The 27,850-nt window shown below is 45.1% G+C and overlaps 1 protein-coding gene, 1 long non-coding RNA gene, 1 other non-coding gene and 2 pseudogenes across 3 annotated transcripts in view; 1 reads left to right on the top strand and 4 right to left on the bottom strand.

Annotated features, from left to right (window-relative positions):
* Window positions 1-27,850, top strand: part of LOC140189109 (uncharacterized) — a 579,671-nt gene that overhangs the window by 19,806 nt on the left and 532,015 nt on the right. The window lies entirely within an intron of this gene.
* The window catches only part of LOC140189110 (uncharacterized), a 592,538-nt gene that overhangs the window by 521,219 nt on the left and 43,469 nt on the right, over window positions 1-27,850 (bottom strand). The gene's annotated exons all lie outside the window — the stretch shown is intronic.
* LOC140189175 (histone H3-like) lies at window positions 93-624 on the bottom strand (annotated as a pseudogene).
* Window positions 1,121-1,501, bottom strand: LOC140189348 (histone H4-like; annotated as a pseudogene).
* Window positions 27,705-27,775, bottom strand: trnad-guc (transfer RNA aspartic acid (anticodon GUC)). The gene has a single exon. It is a non-coding gene; the product is annotated as a tRNA-Asp (tRNA).

Raw genomic sequence — 27,850 nt, 5'->3', positions numbered from 1 at the left:
TAATACAATGATCAGCAAGCGACAGCCCTTTCCTTTGCTGTGGTAGTGGCTCTTAAAAGAGCCTTTTCTTCTGTTTGTTGTGGAGGCTGGGTTTAGGCGCGCTCCCCGCGGATGCGGCGGGCCAACTGGATGTCCTTGGGCATGATGGTGACTCGCTTGGCGTGGATGGCACACAGGTTAGTGTCCTCAAACAGCCCGACCAGGTAAGCCTCGCTAGCCTCCTGCAGGGCCATGACGGCCGAGCTCTGGAAGCGCAGATCGGTTTTGAAGTCTTGAGCGATCTCCCGCACCAGACGCTGGAAGGGAAGTTTGCGGATGAGCAGCTCGGTGGATTTCTGGTAGCGCCGGATCTCCCGCAGAGCCACGGTGCCGGGCCGGTAGCGGTGAGGCTTCTTCACTCCGCCGGTGGCTGGAGCGCTCTTCCGCGCCGCTTTGGTCGCCAACTGTTTACGAGGAGCTTTCCCTCCGGTCGATTTACGCGCTGTCTGCTTGGTGCGGGCCATTCTCCTTCAAAACCGAGAACACAGGCTGAAATACAGGAACAATATAGACGGAATGGGTTCAGGGACATGACTATATACTGTTTGAGAAGGGCCATCCCATCGCCTCTGATTGGCTCGTCATCAGGTGTCTATTAAAGGATCTAGTTTCTGCGATTGGTTGACTCATTTCATGCAGGCTGATGGCGAATAACAATTAAGGGCCAAATGAGAAAGTGTTAACTGGCAGTCGGTGTTCATCCAATCAGAGTGCAATGTGATTAGCGCGGGATACAGTTCAAATCGCCCGCCAATTTCAGAGCAGCCAGCAACTGCCTGATTATTTTTATTTGCAATTAATTCTATGACGGATTATACAATTTCACTTTTATTTAATATCTAATTCCCTCAGTTAAGATTTAAATGCGTAATTACGGAATCGTTTCTCTAAACGAGTGAACTTATTTCTGTCCGAGACGGATAAAAGGATTAAGATCCACCTTAATGAATTCAGAGATTTTATTGTAATCACGCACTGGAAAGGCAGGTTCGCAGGTTGATTTCAAGCGGAACCGATTAATCTGTTGCAAATGTAACTCAGGTGAATATATCGATAAAAAATAATCAAAATTGTGTCTGTGGATACGGCTTCGTCCGTGAGGCGGTGGGTGGCTCTTAAAAGAGCCTTTGTTTCGTGCTCGGGAGGAAGTGGGTGATTTTCAGCCGCCGAAGCCGTAGAGAGTGCGGCCCTGGCGTTTCAGAGCGTACACCACATCCATGGCAGTGACGGTCTTGCGCTTGGCGTGTTCAGTGTAGGTGACCGCATCCCGGATCACATTCTCCAGGAAAACCTTCAGCACCCCGCGGGTCTCCTCGTAGATCAGACCCGAGATCCGCTTGACGCCGCCACGGCAGCCAGACGGCGGATGGCCGGTTTGGTGATGCCCTGGATGTTATCACGGAGCACTTTCCGGTGCCGCTTGGCTCCGCCTTTCCCTCTGCCAGACATGATGCTGCTTCACTCAGGTCGCCGCTAACTGACAAACTGCCTGCTGCTGTCTCCTTTTATACACAGCGCCCCGACCTGCCCGAGAAACGCGCAGAGAGACAGAGGCGGGGAGGGGAGGAGACAGAGTCAGAGTGACGGACAGAGCCGAGAGCGGCCTCTCATCGTCCAGCTCCGCCTCACTTTACCACAACCGCCAATTTCCAACGATTCATCCGACACAAAGCGCTCCAGCGAAAAACAAAACTCCCTCACACACCACGTACGTACTGAACGGTTTCTGGGTTTTTGCTGATTCTCCTGCTTTAAATTATAGGAAGTGCTTTTCCATTCTACAAATCCCCGAGGACCTCGGTCTGTCCCACCTGGCTCCATGACCAGTGCGAGCGCCCTCACACACAGCAGTTGGTGGGCGAGGGTGCAGTCACTTCCAGTGATGAGAGGGTTGATTCATTAGAACAATTGTTCCTCTGAGTCCCCAGGGAAATGAAAGACCGGTCACATACAGGAACAGGATACATAACCAGATATATAGACCGCGCTTCTGGCGCCTTCGAAAGCCCAGGTAAAGGTGTGGCTGAGGAGCTGGTGTGAGGTGGGTGGGGGCTTCAGGTACAAGGATCATTGGACTCTCGAAATGAAGGGGAGACGGGTCCAAGGTGGTGGGGAGACAATATGTTTACGGGGAGATTCCCTCCAGCTGCACGGAAGGGTTTAAACGAGCAGGAACAGACAATAGACAATAGGTGCAGGAGTAGGCCATTCGACCCGTCGAGCCAGCCCCGCCATTCACTGTGATCATGGCTGATCATCCACAATCAGTATCCAGTTCCTGCCTTACCCCCATAACCTTTGATTCCGCTATTGTTAAGAACTCTATCCATCTCTTTCTTGAAAGCATCCAGAGACTTGGCCTCCACAGCCTTCTGGGGCAGGCATTCCATATATTCACCACTCAACTCCGGTCTAAATGGCCTACCCCTTTTTCTTAAACTGTGGCCTCTGGTTCTGGACTCACCCATCATCAGGAACATGCTTCCTGCCTCCAGCGGGTGCAATCCCTTCATAATCTTATATGTTTCAATAAGATCCCCTTTCAGCGTTCTAAATTCCAGAGTATACAAGCCCAGTCGCTCCAATCTTTCAACATCGCCATCCCGAGAATTAACCTTGTGAACCTACGCTGCACTCCCTCAATAGCAAGAATGTCCTTCCTCAAATTTGGAGACCAAATCTGCACACAGTATTCCAGGTGTGGTCTCACCAGGACCCTGTACAATTGCAGAAGGACCTCTTTGCTCTTATACTCAATTCCCCTTGTTATGAAGGCCAGCATGCCATTAGCTTTCTTCACTGCCTGCTGTACTTGCATGCTTGCTTTCAGTGACTGATGTACAAGAACACCTAGATCCTGTTGTGCTTCCCCTTTTGTTAACTTGACTCCATTTAGATAATAATCTGCCTTCCCATTCTTACCACCAAAGTGGATAACCTCACATTTATCCACATTAAACTGCATCTCCCATGCACCTGCCCACTCAACCAGCCTGTCCAAGTCACCCTGCATTCTCATAACATCCTCCTCACATTTCACACTGCCACCCAGCTTTGTGTCATCAGCAAATTTGCTAATGTTACTTATAATTCCCTCATCTAAATCATTAATATATATTGTAAACAGCTGCGGTCCCATCACTGAACCCTGCGGTAACCCACTGGTCACTGCCTGTCATTCTGAAAGGGACCCGTTAATCGCCACTCTTTGTTTTCTGTCAGCCAGCCAATTTTCAATCCATGTCAGTACTCTGCCCCCAATGCCACATGCCCTAATTTTGCCCACTAATCTCCTTTGTGGGACTTTATGAAAGGCTTTCTGAAAGTCCAGGTACACTGCATCCACTGGATCTCCCTTGTCCATTTTCATAGATACATCCTCAAAAAATTCCAGAAGATTAGTCACACACGATTTCCCCTTTGTATGTCCATGCTGACTCGGACCGATCCTGTCGCTGCTATCCAGATGTGTCGTAATTTCATCTTTTATAATTGACTCCAGCATCTTTCCCACCACAGAGGTCAGGCTAACTGGTCTATAATTCCCTGTTTTCTCTCTTCTTCCCTTCTTGAAGATAGGGACAACATTAGCCACCCTCCAATCCACAGGAACTGATCCTGAATCTATAGAACATTGGAAAATGATTACCAATGCATCCACGATTTCTAAAGCCACCTCCTTAAGTACCCTGGGATGCAGACCATCAGGTCCCGGGGACTTATCAGCCTTCAGACCCAACAGTCTATCCAACAATATTTCCCGCCTGATATAAATTTCCTTCATTTCATCCATTACCCTAGGTCCTTTGGCCACTATTATATCTGGGAGATTGTTTGTGTCTTCTCCAGTGAAGACAGATCCAAAGTACCTGTTCAACTCGTCTGCCATTTCCTTGTTCCCCATAATAAATTCACCCGTTTCTGTCTTCAAGGGCCCAATTTTGGTCTTAACTATTTTTTTTTTCCTTTTCACATACCTAAAGAAGCTTTTACTATCCTCCTTTATAATCTTGGCTAGTTTATCTTCGTACCTCATTTTTTCTCCGCGTATTGCCTTTTTAGTTACCTTCTGTTGCTCTTTAAAAGTTTCCCAATCCTCCAGCTTCCCACTCATCTTTGCTATGTTATACTTCTCTTTTATTTTTATACTGTCCATTACTTCCCTTGTCAGCCACGGCCTCCCCTTACTCCCCTTAGGATCTTCCTTCCTCTTTAGAATGAACTGATCCTGCACCTTCCGCATTATTCCCAGAAACACTGCCATTGCTTTTCCACTGTCATCCCTGCTAGGATATTGTTCCACTGAACTTTGGCCAGCTCCTCCCTCACAGCACCATAGTTCTCTTTGTTCAACTGTAATACTGACACATCTCCCCCATTTCACGTACATCTGCTCTCACTCCATCCTCCCGCCACCCCACTAGGAATAGGGTTCCCCTGGTCCTCACCTACCACCCCACGAGCCTCCGGGTCCAACATATTATTCTCCGTAACTTCCACCACCTCCAACGGGATCCCAACACTAAGCACATCTTTCCCTCCCCCCACCCTGTATTCCACAGGGATCGCTCCCTACGTGACTCCCTTGTCCATTCGTCACCCCCATCCCTCCCTACTGATCTCCCTCCTGGCACTTATCCGTGTAAGCGGAACAAGTGCTACACATGCCCTTACACTTCCTTCCTTACCACCATTCAGGGCCCCAAGCAGTCCTTCCAGGTGAGGCAACACTTCACCTGTGAGTCGGCTGGGGTGATATACTGCATCCGGTGCTCCCGATGTGGCCTTTTGTATATTGGCGAGACCCGACACAGACTGGGAGATGCTTTGCTGAACACCTACGCTCTGTCCGCCAGAGAAAGCAGGATCTCCCAGTGGCCACACGTTTTAATTCCACATTCCATTCCCATTCTGACATGTCTATCCACGGCCTCCTCTACTTTAAAGATGAAGCCACACTCAGGTTGGAGGAACAACACCTTATATTCCGTCTGGGTAGCCTCCAACCTGATGGCATGAACATCGACTTCTCTAACTTCCGCTAATGCCCCACCTCCCCCTCGTACCCTATCTGTTACTTATTTTTATACACACATTCTTTCTCTCTCTCCCCTTTTTCTCACTCTGTCACTCTGAATATACCCCTTGCCCATCCTCTAGGTACCCCCCCCCCACACCCTCCTTGTCTTTCTTCCCGGACCTCCTGTCCCATGATCCTCTCGTATCCCTTTTGCCTATCACCTGTCCAGCTCTTGGCTCCATCCCTCCCCCTCCTGTCTTCTCCTATCATTTTGGATCTCCCCCTCCCCCTCCAACTTTCAAATCCCTTACTCACTCTTCCTTCAGTTAGTCCTGACGAAGGGTCTTGGCCTGAAACATCGACTGCACCTCTTCCTAGAGATGCTGCCTGGCCTGCTGCGTTCACTAGCAACTTTTATGTTTGTTGCTTGAATTTCCAGCATCTGCAGAATTCCTGTTGCTAGAGAGTACCCCAGTTTCTGTCACACATAACAATAAGTACTCCTGTTTGAGTACTGTTGGGGGGGGGTGAACAACCTTCCTGGGGAAACAACAGTGGCCACGCCTCTGGCACAGAGCCTGACCCTGTGGCTCAGAAGGGCAGGGAAAGGAAGAGGATGGCAGCAGTGATAGGGGACTCTATAGTTAGGTGGTTGGACAAGCGATTCTGTCCACGCAGGTAAGAAACACGGATGGTAGTTTGCTTCCCAGGTGTCAGGGTGTGGGAAGTTTCTGATCACATCCACGATACCCTGAAGTAGGGAGGAGAACAGCCAGAGGTTGTGGGACATATTGGTACCAATGACATATGTAGAAAAAGGGAGGAGGTCCTGAAAACAGACTGCAGGGAGTTTGGAAGGAAGTTGAGCAGCAGGACCTCACAGGTAATCTCAGGAGTACAGGAATAGAATGAGGTGGAGGATAAATGCCTGGCTGAGGGATTGGAGCAGGGGGCAAGGATTCAGATCTCTGGATCTTTGGGACCTCTTTTGGGGCAGGTGTGACCTGTACAAGCAGGACAAATTGCACTTCAATCCCAAGGGGACCAATATCCTGGCGGGGAGGTTTACTAAGGCTGTTGGAGAGAGTTTAAACTAGCACTGTAGGGCGTAGGAACTGAACTGAAGTGACGGAGGAAAGGGAGGTTGGCACTCAGATAGAGAAAGCTTGGAAAAGGAGAATAGGCAGGTGATAGACAAGGGACGCGCTTAGACCGATGGTTTGAGATGTGTTTATTTTAATGCAAGGAGTATTATGAAAAATGCGGATGAGCTTAAAGCATGGATCAGCACTTGGAGCTATGATGTTGTGGCCATTACGGAGACTTGGATGTTGCAGGGGCAAGAATAGCTACTTCAAGTGCCAGGCTTTAGATGTTTCAGAAAGGACAGGGAAGGAGGCAAAAGAGGTATGGGCGTGACACTGTTGATCAGGGATAGTATCATGGCTGCAGAAATGGAAGAAGTGAGGGAGGGGTTGTCTACAGAGTCTCTGTGGGTGGAAGTTAGGAATAGGAAGGGGTCAATAAATCTACAGGGTGTTTTTTATAGACCACCCAATAGTAACAGTGACATCGAGGAGCAGGTAGGGAGACAGATTCTGCAAAGATGTAACAATAACAGGGTTGTTGTGGTGGGAGACTTTAATTTGCCTAGATATTGAATGGCATCTCCCTAGAGTGAGGAGTTTAGATGGGGTTGAGTTTGTTAGGTGTGTTCAGGAAGGTTTCTTGACACAATATGTAGATAACCCTACAAGAGGAGAGACTTGTATTTGATCTGGTATTGGGAAATGAACCTGGTCAGGTGTCAGGTCTCTCAGTGGGAGAGCATTTTGGACATAGTGATCACAATTCTATCTCCTTTACCATAGTATAAGGGAGGGATAGGAACAGACAAGTTAGGGAAACGTTTAATCGGAGTAAGGAGAAATATGAGGCTATTCAGGCAAACTTGGAAGCATAAGTTGGAAACAGATGTTCCCAGGGAAATGTATGGAAGAAATGTAGCAAATCCTCAGGGGATATTTGTGTGGGGTTCTGCATAGGTACATTCCAATGAGACAGGGAAAGGACGGTAGGGTACAGGAACCGTGGTGTACAAAGGCAGTTGTAAATCCAGTCAAGAAGATAGAAGAGCTTACGAAAGGTTCAAAAAAAGAGATAATGATATGAATCTAGAAGATTAAAAGGCTAGCAGGAAGAAGCTTAAGAATGAAATTAGGAGAGCCAGAAGACACCATGTGAAGGCCTTGGCAGACAGGATTACGGAAAACCCTAAAGCATTCTACAAGTATGTGAAGAGCAAGAGGATAAGACGCTAGAGAATGGGACCAATCAAGTGTGACAGTGGAACAGTGTGTATGGAACTGAAGGAGATAGCAGAGGTACTTAATGAATACTTTGTTTCAGTATTCACTATGGAAAAGGATCTTGGCGATTGTAGGGATGACTTGCAGGTGACTGAAAAGCTTGAGCATATAGATATTAAGGATGTACTGGAGCTTTTGGAAAGCATCAAGTTGGATAAGTCACTGGGACTGGACGGGATGTACCCTGGCTATTGCTGGAAGTGAGGGAGGAGATTGCTGAGCCTATGGCGAGGATCTTTGCATCATCAATAACAACGGGAGAGGTTCCGGAGGATTGGAGGGTTGCGGAGGTTGTTCCTTTATTCAAGAAAGGGAGTAGAGATAGCCCAGGAAATTACAGACCAGTGAGTCTTACTTCAGTGGTTGGTAAGTTGATGGAGAACATCCTGAGAGGCAGGATTTATGAACATTTGGAGAGGCATAATATGATTAGGAATAGTCAGCTTGGCTTTGTCAAAGGCAGGTCGTGCCTTACGAGCCTGATTAAATTTTTTGAGGATTTCATTAAACACATTGATGAAGGTAGAGCCCAAGATATAATGTATATGGATTTCAGCAAGGCATGTGATAAGCTACCCCATGCAAGACTTACTGAGAAAGTAAGGAGGCATGGGATCTAAGGAGACATTCCTTTGTGGATCCAGAAACAGGCTTGCCCACAGAAGGCAAAGAGTGGTTGTAGATGGGTCATATTCTGCATGGCAGTTTGTGACCACTGGTGTGCCTCAGAGATCTGTTCTGGGATCCCCTACTCTTCATGATGTTTATAAATGACCTGGATGAGGAAGTGGAGGAATGGGTTAGTAAATTTGCTGGTAAAACCAAGGTTGGATGTGTTGTGGATAGTGTGGAGTACTGTCAGAAGTTATAGCGGGACATTGGTAGGATGCAAAACTGGGCTGAGAAGTAGAAGATGGAGTTCAACCCATGTAAGTGTGAGGTGGTTCAGTTTGGTAGGTCAAATATGATGTCAGAATATAGCATTAATGTTAAGACACTTGGCAGTGTGGAGGATCAGAGGGATCTTGGGGTCCAAGCCCATAAGACACTCAAAGCTGCTACGCAGGTTGACTCTGGTTAAGAAGGCATATGGTGCATTGGCCTTCATCAACCGTGGGATTGAGCTTAAGAGCCGAGAGGTAATGTGGCAGATATGCAGGTCCCTGGTCAGACCCCACCTGGAGTACTGTGCTCAATCCTGGTCGCCTCACTACAGGAAGGAGTGGTAACCATGGAAAGGGTGCAGAGGAGATTTACAAGGATGTTGCCTGGATTGGGGAGCATGCCTTATGAGAATAGGATGAGTGAACTCGGCCTTTTCTCCTTGGAGTGACGGAGGATGAGAGGTGACCTGATAGGTGTGTACAAGATAATGACAGTCGTTGATCTTGTGGATAATCAGAGGCTTTTCCCCAAGGCTGAAATGGCTAGCACGAGAGGGCATAGTTTTAAGGTGCCTGGAAGAAGGTGCAGAAGAGATTTTTTTTTTTTTTTTTATGCAGAGAGTGGTGAGTGCGATGACTTGGCTTCTGGCGGCGGTGGTCGAGGTGGAAACAATAGGGTCTTTTAAGAGACTCCTGGATGGATCCATGGAGCTTAGAAAAATAGAGGTCTATGGGTAAGCTGAGGTAATCTAAGGTAAGGACATGATCGGCACAGCTTTGTGGGCTGAAGGGCCTGTATTGTGCTGTAGGTTTTCTGTGTTTCTATGGGCAGGGCAGCCTCATTTCAGTGGTAGAGAAGCTACTGGGGGGGATATTGAGGTACAGGATTTATGCACGTTTGGAAAGGCATGGCCTGCTTAGGCATTGTGGCTGATCCAATTTTCCTCTCGGCCCCAATCTCCTGCCTTCTCCATGTGTCCCTTCATGCCCTGACCAATCAAGAATCTATCAACCTCTACACATAAATATACATGAAGTCTTGGATCAATAGCTGCCTTTGGCAATGAATTCCACAGATTCACCACTCTGTGGCTCAATAAATTCCTCATCTCCACATTCTACAAGGATCCTCCTCTGTTCTGAGCCTGTGTCCTCTGGTCTTAGATACTCCCATCCTCTGTACATGCAATTTATCAAGGTCTTTCACCATTTGATATTCTAGTGAATACAGGCCCAGAGCCACTAAACACTCTTCATATGACAAGCTGTTTAATCCTGGAATCAATTTTGAGAACGTCCTTTGAAACCCATCCAGTTTCAGCCCATCCTTCCTAAGATAAAAGGCCCAAAACTGCTCACAATACTCCAAGTGAGACCACACCAGTACTTTATAAATTCTCAACATTATTATGATTAGCACGTATATTGTGGGCCAAGGGGCAGGTTGCCATCTATTCCAAATTGCGTTTTGACGAATATGTTTGATCTACCAGGTATTGCAGGGACATGGTTACTGGGACTGGGAACTCAACCTTCCATCATGTTCCATGTTCCACACGGAATCGGCAAAATGGAAAGGAGAAGAGTGGATTTGTTCATAATGTGCTGGTGAGGGGGTGGATACAGTGCCTATAGTATTTAGTCTCACTGGATGTTTTCATGTTTTATTGTTTTACCACGTTGAATCATAGTGGATTTAATTTAAAACACTGATCATCAGAGAAGACACTGTGGTGTCCAAATGAAAAGATCTTTAAAAAGGGATTTAATTTAATTACAAATATAAAACACAAAATAATTGACAGATAAGTATTCACCTCCTTCAAGTCAGTAATTAGTTGATGCACCTTTGGCAATAATCATAGTGGACTCTGTGTGGATAGGTCTCTATCAGCTTTGCACACCTGGACACTGCAATTTTTCCCCTTCTTCTTCACAAAACTGCTGAAGATCTGTCAGAGTGCATGCAGTTTGTGTGTGAACTGTCCATTTCAAGTCCAGCCACAATTAGATTGAGGTCTGGACTCTGACTTGGCCACTGCAGGACATTAACTTTGTTTTAAGGCGTTCCTGTGTAGCTTTGGTTTTGTGTTTGCCGTCACTGGCTTCCGCCAAACTTAGTGTTCAGTTTGATGGTCAAAAAGGGCAATTTTGTTTATGTCAGACCATAGAAACTTCTTCCAGCTGACTTCAGGGTCTGTCACTTCTGGCAAATTCCAAGCAAGGCTTCATGAGAGCATTTTTCAGTGGCTTTCTCTTCACCCCTCTCCCAAAAAGCTGCAACTGGTGAAGCACCTGGGCAACAGTTGTTGTGTGCACAGTCTCTCCCATCTCAGCCACTGCAGCTTGTAACTCCTCCAGAGTTGTCACAGGTCACTTGGAGCCTCTCTCACTGGTCCCCTTCTTGCACGGTCACTCAGTTTTTGAGGATGGCCTGCTCTTGGCAGATTTACAGCTGTGCCATATTCTTCCCATTTCTGGATGAGTGACATAACTGTACTCCAAGGGTATTTAGTGACTTGAATCCATCTCCTGACATGTGTTTTTCCAAAACATTTTTGCAGAGCTGCTTGGAGTGTTAATTTGTCTTCATGGTGTAGTTTCTCCCAGGATACTGACTCACCAGTAGTTGGACCTTCCAGAAACAGACATATTTTTACTACAATCAATTGAAACACCTTGACTACACATGGTGATCTCCATTAAACTGATCATGTAACTCCTAAAACCAAGTGGCTGCACCAGTGATGATTTGGTGTGTCATATTAAAGGGGGTGAATACTTATACAGGCAATTGTTTTATGTTTTTATATCTGTAATTAATTTAGAGATCTGTTTTCACTTTGACACAAATGAGTTTTTTTTACCGTTGATCAGTATAAAAAAAAGCCAAATTCACTGCACTGTGATTCAATGTTGTGAAACAATAAAAGATGAAAACTTCCAAGGGGCGTGAACACTTTTCATCGGCACTTTACATGTAGCGACAGTGATGGTGAAAGGGGGAGGGAAAGAAGACACGGGGAGGAGTGGTCTCAAGATCCTCAGGTGTTCCTCCTGATGGGATAAAACACAAAGAGGGGAAATATCAAAGGGAGATGAGAATGGAACTGTGATTGTCATGAGAGATTTAATCAGAAGCAGATTAGGGTAGCGCTGCATCGAGTATCTTTGCTCTGTGAGCTGCAACAACCACGATCTGCTGGTGACAACCCATTCCAATTGAGTTTCCCATTCACATACCGACATATCGGTCCCTTACAACTGTTTTAACTGGTGGTGGGGTAATAATGGGACAAGCTCCCACTTCCATTTAAATGCTGCCAATGGTGTGTGCCTCAGATTGTCTCTGTCAACCAAGTCCAGCTCCCGGCTTTACATATGGCTTAGCTACGACATCTGACAAACTGTTTCTAGTGACAGGGGAAGATGCAAATGGGTTTACTGGCATCATATAACCAACTGCTATGGGCAGATGAGGCTCCTCAGCCATACTTGGCAGATCCAGTGGAAGAAAAATTCTGATCTCAAACCTCCACTGGGCTGTGGCTAGACCCATTCATGGGAAGACTTCGGGAGTAAACCCTGAGGAACAATCCGGAGCTGGATTCCCTGTCGGTCCTGTGTTCAATGCAGACTGGCAATCCTGCAACACCGCTGGTGCCTGACTGCATCGGTCTCTGCCGTTGCTTTGCATTCATCAGCTGTGTGGAGAGCAGGGGCCCCTGCATGGGCAACTGCTTGCTTTACATATCACACTTCCCCGACTTACATATCGACTTCAACACTAGGGTGCGATATCCATGATCAACCCTGACCTGCAGAGGGCCATCACCAACATGTCCGTACACGGCCTCCTCTCCTGCTACAGTGAGGCCGAGTACAGGTTGGATGAGCAACGCCTCATATTCTGACTGTGCAGCCTCCGACCTCGAAGGCATGAACACTGATTTCTCCAAATTCAAGAAATGATTACCCTCTGTTGCCACCCCCCCCCAGTGAACTACTACTTTTCTTCTGACTTTTGCCACCTCTCCTCACGCACCCTCATGACCTGCCCATCAACTTTCTCTGGTTTTCCACCTCCTCCGTGTCATCCCATAGTCCAACATTCTCTCCTATTAGATTTCTTTCCCTCCATCTCTTTGCCTTTTCTGCCTGTCACCCAGCTCCTCACATCATCATCCCTCCACAAACCACATGTTCCCCACCCCTCACTTGTCCTCCTCCCCCTCCCCCACCATCTTATTCTGGCTTTTGTCCCTTTCTTTCTAATCCCGATGAAGGTTCTCAGTCCGAAATGTCAACTGTTTGCTGAGTTCCTCCAGCATTTTCTGTGTGTTTGTTTCAGTCTGTGTATTGATTAAGCTAATCAAACTGGTACAGTGGAAGAGGAATTTGTGGAATGGTCAGAGACAGTTTCCTACAGCAGTATCTTACCCATGAACGGGCTATTTCAGATGTAATCTGTGTAATGAGGTGGGATTACAGAGAGATCTTGTGGTGAAGGATCCCTGAAGAAGTGATCACAATGTGGGAGATCTCCAGACCACAGATTGAGGGTGAACACCAGGTCAGAACCAGTGTCCTCAACCTAAATAAAGACAATTACAGAGACATGACAGTGGAGTTGTCTGGGGCAGATGGGGTAAATAGGCTCAGGGACAGGTCAGTAATGAGCAGTGGCAGATGTTTAAGGAGAGAGTGTTCGTAACACTCAGCAGACGTTGATCCCGATTAGATAGAGGGATCACAGACAGCAAAGAACATTCTGTGGTCAAAGGAGGCAGATAAGAAGATCAGGACTTTTCCAGGAACCAGTGATGAGACAAAAACTAAAACTAACAAGGAAAAAGCAGAGAAGTTAACTCCAGTAATTTGCATTAGTGTTCACAGTGCTGGCGCAGCAAACATCCCACAGATGGTGACATTTCAATATTGTGCCATAATGTGTAACAATCACCATCACGAGGGAAAAAACTAATGGGACTAAACGCAAACATTACTTGGTCCCAAAGACCTGCACTGGAGGCTTTCACAGGAAGTCTGGAGAGAAAGTAGAGACATTGAAGTCTGTCAAAACTCACTGTTACAGAAAGGCCCCAGTGGAGTTGAAAACCATTGTTGAAGATGGGTGAAAGATGAAAAGCAGGTAACTGTAGTCCAGTTAACTTCACTTCAGGTACTGGAGTCTATAATCTATAAAGAAATAATGTCATTTAGAAAAGTTTAATGTCATTGAAATAAGTCACCAGGGTTTACAGTCAAATTCACACAGCACAGAAACGAGCACTTCAGCTCAAATAGTCCATGCTGACCAAAGTTCCCATCTGAGCTTGTGATCTGTAACCCCCTCACCACCACATTATGAACAAGGTTGTCCTCCCCCTTGTCTCATTTCCTTCCATTTGACCCATATCCTTCAAAACCTTTCCTTTCCATCCACCCGCCTAAGTGCCTTTTTAATGTAGCTGACTCAACCACTCCCCATAGCAGCTCATTCCATTTACTGACCAGCCTGTGTGTGGAAAAGTTGCCCTTCAGGTCCCTATTACATCCCATCTTAAACCAATGCCCTCCAGTTCTTGATTCCCCAACACTGGCAAAAAGACTGTTCTCTTTGACCCAACCCACAATCCTCATGAATTTATACGCCTCTGCAATATCAGCACTCATTCTCCAACATTCCAGGGAAAATTGTCTAAAATCCTTTCCACAAATCTCCTCTGCACTCTTTCCAGCTTAATGGTGTCTGTCATACAGCAGGGTGACCAAAACAAATCATTCTGGTCGCCAGTGAATCTTCTCAGCTCCAGGGTGGACAAGGTCAATTGTGTAATAAGGACACACTTCAGTAAAAACACTGACACTGTATACCAAGCACACTGAGCTGCCAGAGCACAGCACCGGCCAGTGAGGACACAGACCAGGACAACACCCGGCTCTCTACTACAAAGTTCAAAGCTGAAAGTAAATGCATTATCAAAATACATTTCTGTCACCATTCTCCAACCCTGAGATTAGTTTTCTTCTGGGTATACTGCTGGTTTGTTAGAGCGGTAGGGGAGGGCTAAACTAATGTGGCAAGGGTGGGGTTGTAGGAACCAGAGTGAAGGCACTCAGGATAGGATGGAGGGTAAAAAAGCAAAGATAACATGCAATTAGACTGTCAGGAAGGGCAGGCAGATGATAGGACATCACCGCAGCCAGCAGGGTGGGTATCAGTGCATGAGGGATGCAGAATCAAAGGGTAGCGATACTGTACTCAGGGTGTTATAACTCTGCCCACAGAGTATAAGAAATAAGGTGGATGATCTTATTGCCCTATTACAGATTGTCAGACATGCTGTCATGGCCATCGCTGAATCGTGGCAGAAGGATGCTTGCAGTTGGGAGCTAAATGTCCAAGGTTACATGTTGTATCAGAGAGATAGGAAGGTAGGCAGAGTGGGTGGCAACAATTCAGTAGAAAGATGTGATAGAGGATCAGAAGATGCTCAATCGTTCTGCATTGAGTTTCTAAACTGCAAGGGTAAAAGGACCCTGACAGCAGTTATATACAGGCCTCCAAACAGTAGCCTGGATATGGACCACAGATTACAACAGGAAATAGCAAAGACGTGCCAAAGAGCAATGTTATGATAGTCATGGGAGATTTCAACATGCAGATAGATTGGGAAAATCAGGTTGGAAATAGATCTCAAGGGAGTGAGTTTGTTGAATACCTACAAGATGGCTTTTTAGAACAGGGATCAGCTACATTAGATTGGGTGTTATATAATGAACCTGAGATGATTAGGGACCTTAAGGTAAAAGAATCCTTAGGAAACAGTGATGACCATATGATTGTGTTCAACTTGAAATTTGATAGGAAGAAAGAAAAGTCTGACGTATCAGTATTTCAGTGAAGTAAAGAATATTACAGTGGTATGAGAGAGGAGTTGGCCAAAGTAAATTGGAAGCAGATGCTGGCAGGGATCAAGCAGAGAAGCAATGGTGTGAGTTTGTGGGAAAAATGAGGAAGGTGCAGGATAGATGTATTCCAAAAAATGAAGAAATACTCAAATGGCAAAATGGGGCTGATGAGGGAAGTCACAGCTAATGTAAAAGCAAAAGAAAGTGCATCCAACAATGCAAAAATTAGTGGTAAGACAGAGGATTGGGAAGCTTTTAACAGCCTACAGAAAGAATAACAGGAGGGAAAAGATGAAATGTGAAAACAAATAGCAAACAATATCAAAGTGCGTAGTAATAGTCTTTTCAAGTGTGTTAAAAATAACAGTGAGATGAGAGTGGATATAGGACCGCTGGAATACGAGGGTGGAGAAATAATAAAGGGGGACAAGGAGATGGCTAATGAACTAAATGGGTATTTTGCATCAGTCTTTGCGGAAGACACTAGCAGTATGCCAGATATTGAATATAGAATAGTACAGCGCAATACAGGCCCTTCAGCCCACAATGTTGTGCTGCCCCTTAAACCCTCCATCCCATATAACCCCCCACCTGAAAGGGTGTAAAGGTGTGAGGGAAGAGAAATCAGTGCAGTTACAATTGCAAGTGAGAAGGCGCTCAAAAAGCTGAAGGACCTGAAGGTACATGTCACTCAGACCAGATGTACTGCACCCTACGGTTCTGAAAGAGATAGAAATAGAGATTGTGAGGGCATTAGTAATTATCGTTCAAAATCATTGGATTCTAGCATGGTGCCAGATAACTGGAAAACTGCAAATGTCACCCCACTCTTTAAGACTCCAGGAAAGCAACAGAAATGAAATTATAGACCAGTTAGCCTGAACTCAGTGGTTGGGAAGTTGTTGGAGTCAATTGTTAAGGATGAAGTTCTCGAGTACTTGGAAACACAGAACAAAATAGGACAAATACTGTATGGTTTCCTTAAGGGAAAATCTTGCCCGATGAACCTGTTGGAATTCTTTGAGAAGATTACATGTAGGATAGATAAAGGGGATGCTGCCCATGTTGTATATTTGGACTTTCAGAAGGCCTTTGACAAGGTGCCACATATGAGCCTGCTTACCACGTTAAGAACCCATGGTATTACAGGAAAGTTACAAGCATTGACTGACTGGTAGAAGGCAGCAAGTGGTAATAAGAGGATCCTTTTCTGGTTGGTTGCCAGTAAGTAGTGGTGTTCTGCAGGAGTCAGTGTTACGACCGCTTCTTTTTATACTGGATATCAATGATATAGATGATGAAATAGATGGCTTTGTTGTCAAGTTTGCAGATGATACGAAGACTGGTGGAGGGGCAGGTAGTGTTGAGGAAATGGGTCGGCTGCAGATGGACTTAAACAGATCAGGAGATGGGCAAGAGAGTAGCGAATGAAATACTATGTCAGAAAATGCATGGTCATGCTCTTTGGTAGTAGAAATAAATGTGCAGACCTTTTTCTAAATGGGCAGAAAATCCAGAAATCAGAGATGCAAAGGGAATTGGCAGTCCTCGTGCAGAACAACCTAAAGGTTAACTTGTAGATAGAGCTGGTGGTGAGGAAGGCAAATACTATAATTAACATTCCTTTCAAGGGGTCTCAAATATAAGAGCAGGGATGTGATGCTGAGGATTTATAAGGCACTGGTGAGGCCTCACCTTGACGACAGTGAACAATTTTGGGCTCCCCATCTCAGAAAAGATGTGGTGGCATTGGAGAGGGTTCAGAGGAGGTTCAGAAGGATGATTCCAGGATTGAGAGTGTTAGCCTCTGAGAAATGTTTGATAGCTCTGCGTCTGTACTCACTGGAATTTAGAAGGATGAGGGAGGGATCTCATTGAAACCTTTCAAATGTTGAATGGACTAGACAGAGAAGATGTGGAAAAGACGTTTCCCATTTCCCATGGCGAGGGAGTCTAAGACAAGTGGGCACAGCCTCAGGGTAGAGGGGCGCCCATTTAAAACAGAGATGCAGAGAAATTTCTTTAGCCAGAGTGTGGTGAATTTGTGGAATTTATTACCAGAGGCAGCTGTGGGGGCCAGGTCGTTGGGTGTATTTAAGGCAGAGTTTGATAGTTTCTTGATTGGATGGGGCATCAAAGGCTTCGGGGAAAAGGCCGAGGAGTGAGGTTGAGGAGGAGAAACAAGGCTCAGCCATGATTGAATGGTGGGGCAGACTCGATGGGCCAAATGGCCTAATTCTGCTGCTATGTCTTATGGTCTTACTCAGTAAATCCAAGAATCACAACATAATAAATGAAAGACCGCACCCAACCCAGTAACCAAACAACCAATGTGTAAACAACAACAACGTGTGCAAATACAAGAGAGAAAATAATAATAATCATAGAGAAATGAGAAATAAATAGAGAACATAAGATGCAGAGGTTGTGGAAGTGAGTCAACAGAAACAGACAATAGGTGCAGGAGTAGGCCATTCGGCCCTTCGAGCCAGCACTGCCATTCACTGTGATCATGGCTGGTCATCCACCATCAGAACCCCATTCCTGCCTTCTCCCCATATCCCTTGACTCCACTATCTTTAACAGCTCTATCTAACCCTTTCCTGAAAGCATCCAGAGAATTGGCCTCCACTGCCTTCTGAGGCAGAGAATTCCACAGATCCACAACTCTCTGGGTGAAAAAGTTTTTCCTGAACTCCGTTGTAAATGGCCTACCCCTTATTCTTATACTGTGGCCTCTGGTTCTGGACTTCCCCAACATCGGGGACATGTTTCCTGCCTCTAGTGTGTGCAATCCCTTAATAATCTTATACATTTCAATCAGATCCCCTCTCATCCTTCTAAATTCCAGTGTATACAAGCGCAGTCGCTCCAATCTTTCAACATATGATAGCCCTGCCATCCCGGGAATTAACCTCGTAATTGTGGGAAACAGTTTGTGATGAGTTAAGTGAAGTTAAACCGAGTTATCTCCACTGGTTCTGGTTTAAGGTGACACTGGTGAATCTCTTTTTCTAGTAAATGAATAGCCTGTAACTTCCCTTTGGACTTGGAGGCAATTTGATGTGGCAGAACAGAGGTGAGACAGCGGACCCGTCACTGAGAGTGAGGAAGACACGAAGTTCGGTTGATTTAAACGCCGGGCCCAAATGGAAAAGTCAGGTACAGGCCAAATGGAGGCAGCAGGGACCAGGCCCCAGCTCGTATCGAAGCAACTGAACCCAGTGTTTGGATGATGATTTAGGAGCCAGGCCAGATTGAAATGGTCAGTGTGTTGGGCCCGAGGCCAGGGATGAGCCGGTTCAGCTCGCTGCTCCATTCTGCGCTGAACTAAGCATCTGTGGACGGACTCTCTGAGGATTTCAGTTCAAAATGCTACAGTATTTGCTTGTGTTTATTGTTTGCATGATTTATTTTCCTTTCTGCACATTGGGTGTTTGACAGTCTTCTTTTATCAGTGGGTTCTTTTGGCTTTCTTTGTTTTATGGCAGCCTGTTTGGAACGAACCTCAAGTTTGTAGAATATAAACATACATTGATAATAAATGTACTTTGAACTTTGGTTCAAAAACCTGATGGTTGAGGGATTAAATATGGTGAAAAATTTAACAAAATTCAAAACTGATGCTTTTTTAATTACAGGCCAGGATGCAGAAGAGTGGAAAATGACAAATATTCTTTCCCTTTTTAGGAACTGCAATAGGGACAAGACAGGAAACTATACCCTGGTGACTCTTACATTAGTGGTGGGGATATTTTGGAAATGATGGCACACACTCAGTGATTCAGGATCAGTTTCTGCCCCTCTGCCATCCGATTCCTAAACAGACACTGAAGCTTTGGACACTACCTCGCTTTTTAAAACACATATATTTTATATCAGTTTCTGCACTATTTTTACTATTTAATATACATATAAATTATTGACTGTAATTTACTTATTCATAGAACACATAGAAATCTACAGCACAATGTTGTGCTGACCATGTCACCTACTCTTGAAACTGCCTAGGATTTCACTAGTGCAGAACCCTCTATTTTTCTAAGCTCCATGTACCTGTGTAAGAGGCTCTTAAAAAACGCTATTTTATCCGCTTCCACCACCATCGCCAGCAGTGCATTCCACACATCCACCACTCTGTGTGAAAAACTTACCCCTAACAACCCCTCAGTACCTATTTCCAGGCACCTTAAATCTATGCCCCATCGTGTTAGCCATTTCAGCCCTGGGAAAGGACCTCTGACTATCAACAAGATTAATGTCTCTCATCATCTTGTACACCTCTATCAGGTCACTTCTCATCCTCCATTGTTCCATGGAGAAAAGGCCAAGTTCACTCAACCTATTCTCACAATGCATGCTCTCCAATCCAGGCAACATCCTTGTAAATCTCCTCTGCACTCCTCTTCACATCCTTCCTGTAGTGAGGTGACCAGAACTGAACACAGATCTCCAAGTGGGGTCCGACCAAGGGCTTTACCTCACAGCTCTTGAACTCAATCCCACAATCTCCTGTCGCACTCACTTCAATAATAAATAAATGCTTTGAGACGGTGGGCAAGGACTACATCTGCAGTGTGCTGAGACGAACACGGGACCCCCAATTCGCCTACTGACACAACTGATCAACAGCTGATGCAATCGTCACAGCTCTGCACATTGCCCGTGGAGAAGAGGGATGCTTATGTCAGAATGTTGTTCTTGGACTACACTTGAGCATTCAACACCATAATTCCCTCCAGCCTCAACAAGAAGCTTAGAGACCTCAGCCTTCATCCTGCCTTCTGTAGCTGGATCCTGGACTTCCTGTCAGATTGCTGGCAGGTGGTAAGAGTGGGCTCCCTCACCGCTGTCCCTCTGACCCACAACACAGGTGCCCCTCAGGGCTGTGTACTGAGCTCCCCTCTCTACTCTCTGTATTCCCATGACTGTGTCGCCACCCACAGCTCCAATCTGCTGATTACATTTGCTGACGACACTGCACTGATTGGCCTAATTTCAAATAATTATGAGGCAACCTACAGAGAAGAAATCATCACCCTGACACAGTGGTGTCAAGAAAACAACTTCTCCGACAATATCGCAAAAACAAAGCAGCTGGTTGTGAACTACAGGATGAATGGAGACATTTATTGACATCAATGGATCTGGGGTTGAGAGGGTGAACAGCTTTAAGCTCCTCGGCATAAACATCACCGAGGATCTCACGTGGTCTGTGCTTACCGGCTGTGTGGGGAAAAGGCACAACAGCGCATCTTTCACCTCAGACGGTTGAAGAAATTTGGTGTGGAACCCAAATCGTAAAAACTTTCTCTTGGGGCGCGATTGACAGCATCCTGACTGGCTTTTTAAAACTAAAGGGAATAGTTTTAAGGTCACAGTGAAAAGGGGATCTGAAGTGTAAATACTTCACACAGAGAATAATTGGTATCCCGAATGAGCTGCCGGAGGTGTGGGGGGCAGAAACCCATAAAGTCTGTGTTCATGAAAACTTCCCCGGAACCTGTCGTTCACTGTGTACATCCTGCCCTGGTTTAACCTCCCAAAATAGAGTCACTGGTTTATACAGAACTGAAACAGTCCCTTCGGTACAACTCATCCACGCCGACCAAGTTGTCGACCTGAACTCGGCCCATCTGCCTGCATTAGGCCCGTATCCCTCTCAACCTTTCCCATCCATGTGACTGTGCAAATATGTTTTAAATATTGTACCTGAGGCAGAGAGCCGGTGCAGTGAGGCGCTGACAGACACTCACTGTTCCGCGGGCAGGAAGAGGAGAGGCGGATCCCACAGCGGAGCCGAAACCCCAACAAGTAGAGACCGGCTCCACTTCTCTGCAGAGCCGTTCCGTCCATCCCGGATTTACCGCCCAGCCCCGGACCGGGCCGTTTCCCAGGAAACGATGTCGGTGAAGGAGGGCCCTCTGTGACGTCAGCGCGCCAGTGTCGTATTCATATTGTGTCACGTGCCGGAGGGGCGGCGGGAGCTGTCAATCACTGGATCCGCTGGGGAACTTGCGAACATTGTAAATAGAATGGGGACAGTGGGAGATTTCCGGCATCGGTGTCCCACCCCCACAGAAATCGAGTGTGTTATAGACAGTAATATTCATATTTTAATTTGACTCTTCACGGTCTTAGAAATATTTAATGTTTGTATATTGTATATTTTTGTGTGGATAATCTTTTGTAATTTTCGGCAAAACACGTTGTGACTGGATCACTGAACACTCCGTGAAAAAAGAGCGTCACGGAAAAATACTGTCAAAGTCAAAAGTTAAACCCAAGTGAAGTTGTTATTATAGTACTTATATGTCACCATATAGTTCAAAGTACAATTTATTCTGACAGTACATACGTGAAACCAGATACTGTACAACCTGCTTGGAGGTAGGTACAGAGGAGATGTCAGGGGTAAGTTTTTTACGCAGAGAGTGGTGAGTGCGTGGAATGGGCTGCCGGCGGCCGTGGTGCAGGCGGAAACGACAGGGTTTTTAAAGAGACTCCTGGATGGATATATGGAGCTTAGAAAAATAGAGGACTATGGATAAGCCAAGGTAGTTCTAAGGAAAGGACATGTTCGGCACAACTTTGTGGGCCGAAGGGCAGGCATTGTGCTGTAGGTTTTCTATGTTTCTACAACCCTGAGAGTCCTTTTCTGTGGGCATTCTTAACAAAATCTACAGAACAGTAACTGTGAATTGTAAATATGAGGAACGATAAACTGTAAGCAAACTGTGCAAATGAAGAAAGATAAATTACAATAAATAACGAGTATGACATAACAATATAACAGAGCTCTTAAATAAGTGTTGCTATCCCCTTTTGTTCAGGACACTGATGGTTGAGGGGTAGTAACTGTTCTTGAACCTGGTGGTGAGTCCTGAGGTACCTGTACCTTCTACCTGATGGCAGCAGTGAGAAAAGAGCATTGCCTGGGTGGTGAGGATTTTTGATGACGGACGCTGCTTTCCTACGGCAATGATTCATGTAGATGTGCTCAGTGGTTGTGAGGGTTTCACCCGTGATATACCAGGCCGAATCCACTACCTTTTGTAGGATTTGCCACCTCCGGGATGGAATCCCATTGGTCATGATGCATATGCCTTGGGGTGGATTTGACCCCATGATGCACGAAAGAAAGGGAATTCTGAAGTATGAGTGAGTGCCCTGATTGTGTGTCTGAATGGTCACGTGAGAGTCACTGTCCTGGACATCTAAGAGAACTCCGGTGGCCTGTGTGTTCACACATTATGGAGCAGACAGAATGAAGTGTGTTGAGCAGTGGGTGGAATGGAAGAAGGGAGCGCTTGCAGAAGTACAGATATAAGGAGAAAGGTGTGAGGAAACTTTCAGCTGCCCTGTGGTGTTCACCTGGAGCGAAATGCAAAAATAATTGGTTGCTTCTCACAGTAAGTGCAAAGAAGATGAAATAAAGTTAGAGAAAAAAGACTCAGAAAGAACAGGAAAATGTAATCGAGTCTACCTCAGTGTGCAGCAAGACACAACTGGTACCAATGTCTGAGTAGGAAGTAGTAGGAACCTGCTGTACCTCAGCCTCCCACAGGTACGGTTACAACAAAGCCCACCCCAGTCGTGTCTCCTGAGTACTCGACGAGGCAGGTGTAAAGCTCTCACTAGCACGATGGCAGAATGAGCAATATGGAGACTTTTATGCACTCTGAGCTAAAATGGTGTGTTATATTGAAGTGTTTCCTTCACACTCCACAGTGACATATGATAGACAGTATTGCACAAAAAGCAGATGCGCACGTTAATGAATTTATAAAGTAGACAAGCAAGATATTTCAGAAGTTCACGGATTTACTCGATCGTAATGAATGTTATTGTAAATGATGAGTAAATTAGGCCAGGTTAAATAAAATGCAGACTGTTACTTGTCTGAGGTGAAAAGAGGTAAGTAAAATTCTGAGTGGTTTACAATAATTCCAGATGAAATCAAGTGATTCAAACTGTTTCTTTCTTTCTTTTTAAATCTTTTTTTATTGAATTAGTACACAAAAGGTACAACATATATAAACTAATACATTGTTGCGATATAAATTTACAGGAGATATTAATGCATAAAAAACAATACAAACAGTGCATTTTAGTTATAAAATAATGAGGTAATATAGTAGTATACTAATTTTCCATATATATCAATAAAGAGAAGAAAACCCCCCAAAAAAGACCCCCCCCAAAAAAAAAAACACCGTGCAACTAACCTAAAAAGCAAAGCAAAGCAATAGGCTAACTAGCTATCAAGTAGACTTAAACAACTTAAACAATCACGTCCTCAAACCCGACCTCCATTAATAACCGTTAAAAACCAAGAAGGAAATGTAAATATTATCAAAGAGAAAAAAAAAGTTACATTAAATGAAAATGTTGAATAAAAGATCTCCAGATCTGTTCAAATTCTACTGAAGTATCATAAAGATTATTTCTGACTTTTTCCCAATCTAAAGATAGTATCGTTTGAGAAAACAAAAAAAAAAACGTAGTTGGGGCATTAATCTCCTTCCAATGTTGTAAAATACATCTTTTCGCCATTAAAGTAAGAAATACAATCATTCTACGGGCTGAAGGGGAAAGATTACTGGAAGATTCAAACTGTTAAGGGAATGGATAATATTTGTGTGAGGACTGGAGACTCCCTGGACTGTTCTACCACTGTCTCATTAATATTGACCATTGTATAAAAATATTGTGACAGTTGCCCGTTATTTTATTAATTAATTTGATTAATTATTTATTAATTTGAACGTTATTTTAACTTGTATTCTGTTTTATATTTAATAAAATGACAGTAACCACATTGTTTTTGATCATTACTAGATTAACTTCTGTTTACAATTTCACTCTAACTTTCAACATTACCTGCTTTACATGCTTTTGACTTGTCACCCACTTGTGACTGGTATTATTTTTGTTTTGAAAAGCGTATAGCATTGTTTAGAAAAAGCTATTCTAACTGTATGGATTTTGCATTTCTTTGATTCACTTTAACAAACATGGGGATATTGGCGGTGGACACAGTAGGGGTAAAAGATGGAGACAGCCTGGCCACCGAACTCAAAGATACCCTCAGCGCCAAGGCAACTTTGATAACAGTCAGTTTCAGCCTCTATCGCCATCACCACCACAGACTATGAAGCTTACTTTAAATTATCCTTTCCCAATCTGTACTGTAGAATCTGTACAATTGTAATTCTGCCCATTGTAAGATAGCACCAGATGTAAGCTGGTATGTCAATGTTTGGCATTGACAGCTTCTTCTCCTGATCCGACACTGGGAGAAATGTTAGTGGGTATGTGGTTTGTGTGCTTCATGTCACAGGCGAGGCAGCACAGCTCCTGTTCCACTCAAACAACATGACCCTTAGTTATGAATGCATGTTGGTCGAGTTGTTGAGTGTGCTGTAGGGGGCCCAGACATTCGGAAGGTGGGTTAACAGTGCGGTCTCTACCCCTCAATTGTACTGAGTTTGTTTCTGTTTACCACTTTGATAAGAAGATTAGAGCTGTGAAGGGAGCACTGGACCGCACTGCCCAGAGAAATCACACTTGCCAATGGAACTGCTTTCAACGATGGCAATAAACATCCCATCATGGACTGCATAAATCCTCAGCTCTGAAGCTGCTTCATGAGGATGAGGGTGAAGTCTGTTACTGCAACTACGGGGTAATAGGATCAGATTAGGTAACAGTACGTGCAATGTCCATGTCACCAGTGATCCTGTAACTTCTGTTAATGGCACTTACAATATTGGATGGCAGGTTCACTGCTGTTTGCCAGGAGTATCCTCTTTGTCTTTAAATTGAGCCTTTGGCCTGAACAGAAGCTGTCAAATACTTATTGATATTTGGAGTCTGTAGTAGAAAATACTAACACCTGCCAGCATTGAAGCACGAAGGAGACTGATGAGTGTAACTGGATTCTAGTGTTCCTGTTCTGGGGATCTACCAGACGAGATCATGAAAACATAGAAAACACAGAAAATAGGTGCAGGAGTAGGCCATTCGGCCCTTCGAGCCGGCACCGCCATTTATTATCATCATGGCTGATCATCCAACTCAGAACCCTGCACCAGCCTTCCCTCCATACCCTCTGATCCCCCTAGCCACAAGGACCATATCTAACTCCCTCTTAAATATAGCCAATGAACTGGCCTCAACTGTTTCCTGTGGCAGAGAATTCCACAGATTCACCACTGTCTGTGTGAAGATGTTTTTCCTAATCTCAGTCCTAAAAGGCTTCGCCTTTATCCTCAAACCGTGACCCCTCGTTCTGGACTTCCCCAACATCGGGAACAATCTTCCTGCATCTAGCCTGTCCAATCCCTTTAGGATTTTTTACGTTTCAATCAGATCCCCCCTCAATCTTCTAAATTCCAACGAGTACAAGCCTAGTTCATCTAGTCTTTTTCATATGAAAGTCCTGCCATCCCAGGAATCAATCTGGTGAACCTTCTTTGTACTCCCTCTATGGCAAGGATGTCTTTCCTCAGATTAGGGGACCAAAACTGCACACAATACTCCAGGTGTGGTCTCACCAAGGCCTTGTACAACTGCAGTAGTACCTCCCTGCTCCTGTACTCGAATCCTCTTGCTATAAATGCCAGCATACCACTCGCCTTTTTCACCACCTGCTGTACCTGCATGTCCACTTTCAATGACTGGTGTATAATGGCACCCAGGTCTCGTTGCACCTCCCCTTTTCCTAATCGGCCGCCATTCAGATAATAATCTGATTTCCTATTTTTGCCACCAAAGTGGATAACTTCACATTTATCCACATTAAATTGCATCTGCCATGAATTTGCCCACTCACCCAATCTATCCAAGTCGCCCTGCATCCTCTTAGCATCCTCATCACAGTTAACACTGCCGCCCAGCTTCGTGTCATCTGCAAACTTGGAGATGCTGCATTTAATTCCCTCATCCAAGTCATTAATATAAATTGTAAACAACTGGGGTCCCAGCACTGAGCCTTGCAGTACCCCACTAGTCACTGCCTGCCATTCTGAAAAGGTCCCGTTTATTCCCACTCTTTGCTTCCTGTCTGCTAACCAATTCTCTATCCACATCAACACCATACCCCCAACACCGTGTGCTTTAAGTTTGCACACTAATCTCCTGTGTGGGACCTTGTCAAAAGTCTTTTGAAAATCCAAATATACCACATCCACTGGTTCTCCCCTATCCAGTCTACTAGTTACATCCTCAAAAAATTCAATGACCCCAGTGTTGCAGTGATCGGCTAACAACACTGCTGTAGTGCTACATGATACAAGTCTGGTCATCAAAGACATTTCTAACAAAGTGGCAGCAAGCTGCATCATGGCCTTTCAAATCTGAACAGCATTAAACTTCCTGTTGGCCGAGAGGGGAGGAACTTGTGTCATTGTTGGACTGAAATAATGCAAAACATCGTCGATTTTATCCGTGCAGATCCTGTTAGAAGCTGTTAAAGTGAAGAAGTTTGGGCAGGAGTTACATACGACTCTATCATCATCTTTGGAACCCTTCTGATTAGCCTCATTCTCTGCCAGGAAGTTTGTGCAACTCCAGTGCACAGTGGGCAAGTGGGTTTATATTCTTGCTGGTGTTGAAACTTGTTTAAGTTTATTAATGAGAGCACTCTGTGGAGAGAGGACCCGAAGGACAGCTGCCTCCTATCGTTCAGCAATCCTACTCTGCAGACAGACGATGACAGGATCACTGGGGAGACTCGAATTTTCTGTGCAATTCAGCTGCATCCACAATTCATGTGGTCCTTTACAGGACGCAAAGGGAAGTGGGGACTGTGGATGTTACAGCAAGTCAAGTTAATGTAGCGCCTTGACAAGGATAGTTCACAGATAGTGTGCAGTCAACCCAGGGAAGAAAGGTCTTTGAAGAGCAGAGTTTTCCTTTGCACAGCAGGGGACTGGAGCCATTTTGCACACCAAAACAAGATGAGGATGCAATCGATGTGTTCCAGGGTGACACTTAATATTGGTCACACACAAGAGAAATCTGCAGATGCTGGAAATCCAAGCAACACACACAAAATGCTGAAGGAACTCAGCAGACCAAGCAAATCGATGGAAAAGAGTAAACAGTCGACGTTTCCGACCGGCACCCTTCGTCTGGACTGATATTAGTTAGTTACCTTACTACTGTGGTGGGACCATGCGGGAATTCATAGTCGACAACAAAAGCCCCGGATTAATATGCCCGGAATGATGGACTCAGTGTAACAACGAACAAGTAACAAAGAACGGTGCTGAGATATAGATTCTCAGGGGATTCTTGAGGAAAGAGGTTGACAATAACACCACTTTCTTCTCGGAAGGATCACAGCAGCCCGAGCAATTCCATCCTTCCCAATGCCCAATGAACTGGATAGCGCAAACACAAATTCTTTGTCCGCTTTTATTTGTCTTTTGAATTCAATATTCCCGTTGAATAATGTAGTAAAATTCATCTCTCCCCGTCGGGGAATTGAACCCCGTCTCCCGCGTGACAGGCGGGGATACTAACCACTATACTAACGAGGAATTGCAGTTAATAGCTCATGTCATGCACATTTAAGAGTACAGGAGGGTGAACAGAATTACCTTGATGTTTCTCAG

Source organism: Mobula birostris, chromosome 28 (genome assembly GCF_030028105.1).
Source record: "Mobula birostris isolate sMobBir1 chromosome 28, sMobBir1.hap1, whole genome shotgun sequence".
Taxonomy (NCBI): domain Eukaryota; kingdom Metazoa; phylum Chordata; class Chondrichthyes; order Myliobatiformes; family Myliobatidae; genus Mobula; species Mobula birostris.
The sequence above is the reverse complement of the archived record's forward strand: the minus strand, read 5'-3'. Positions and strand labels throughout refer to the sequence as shown.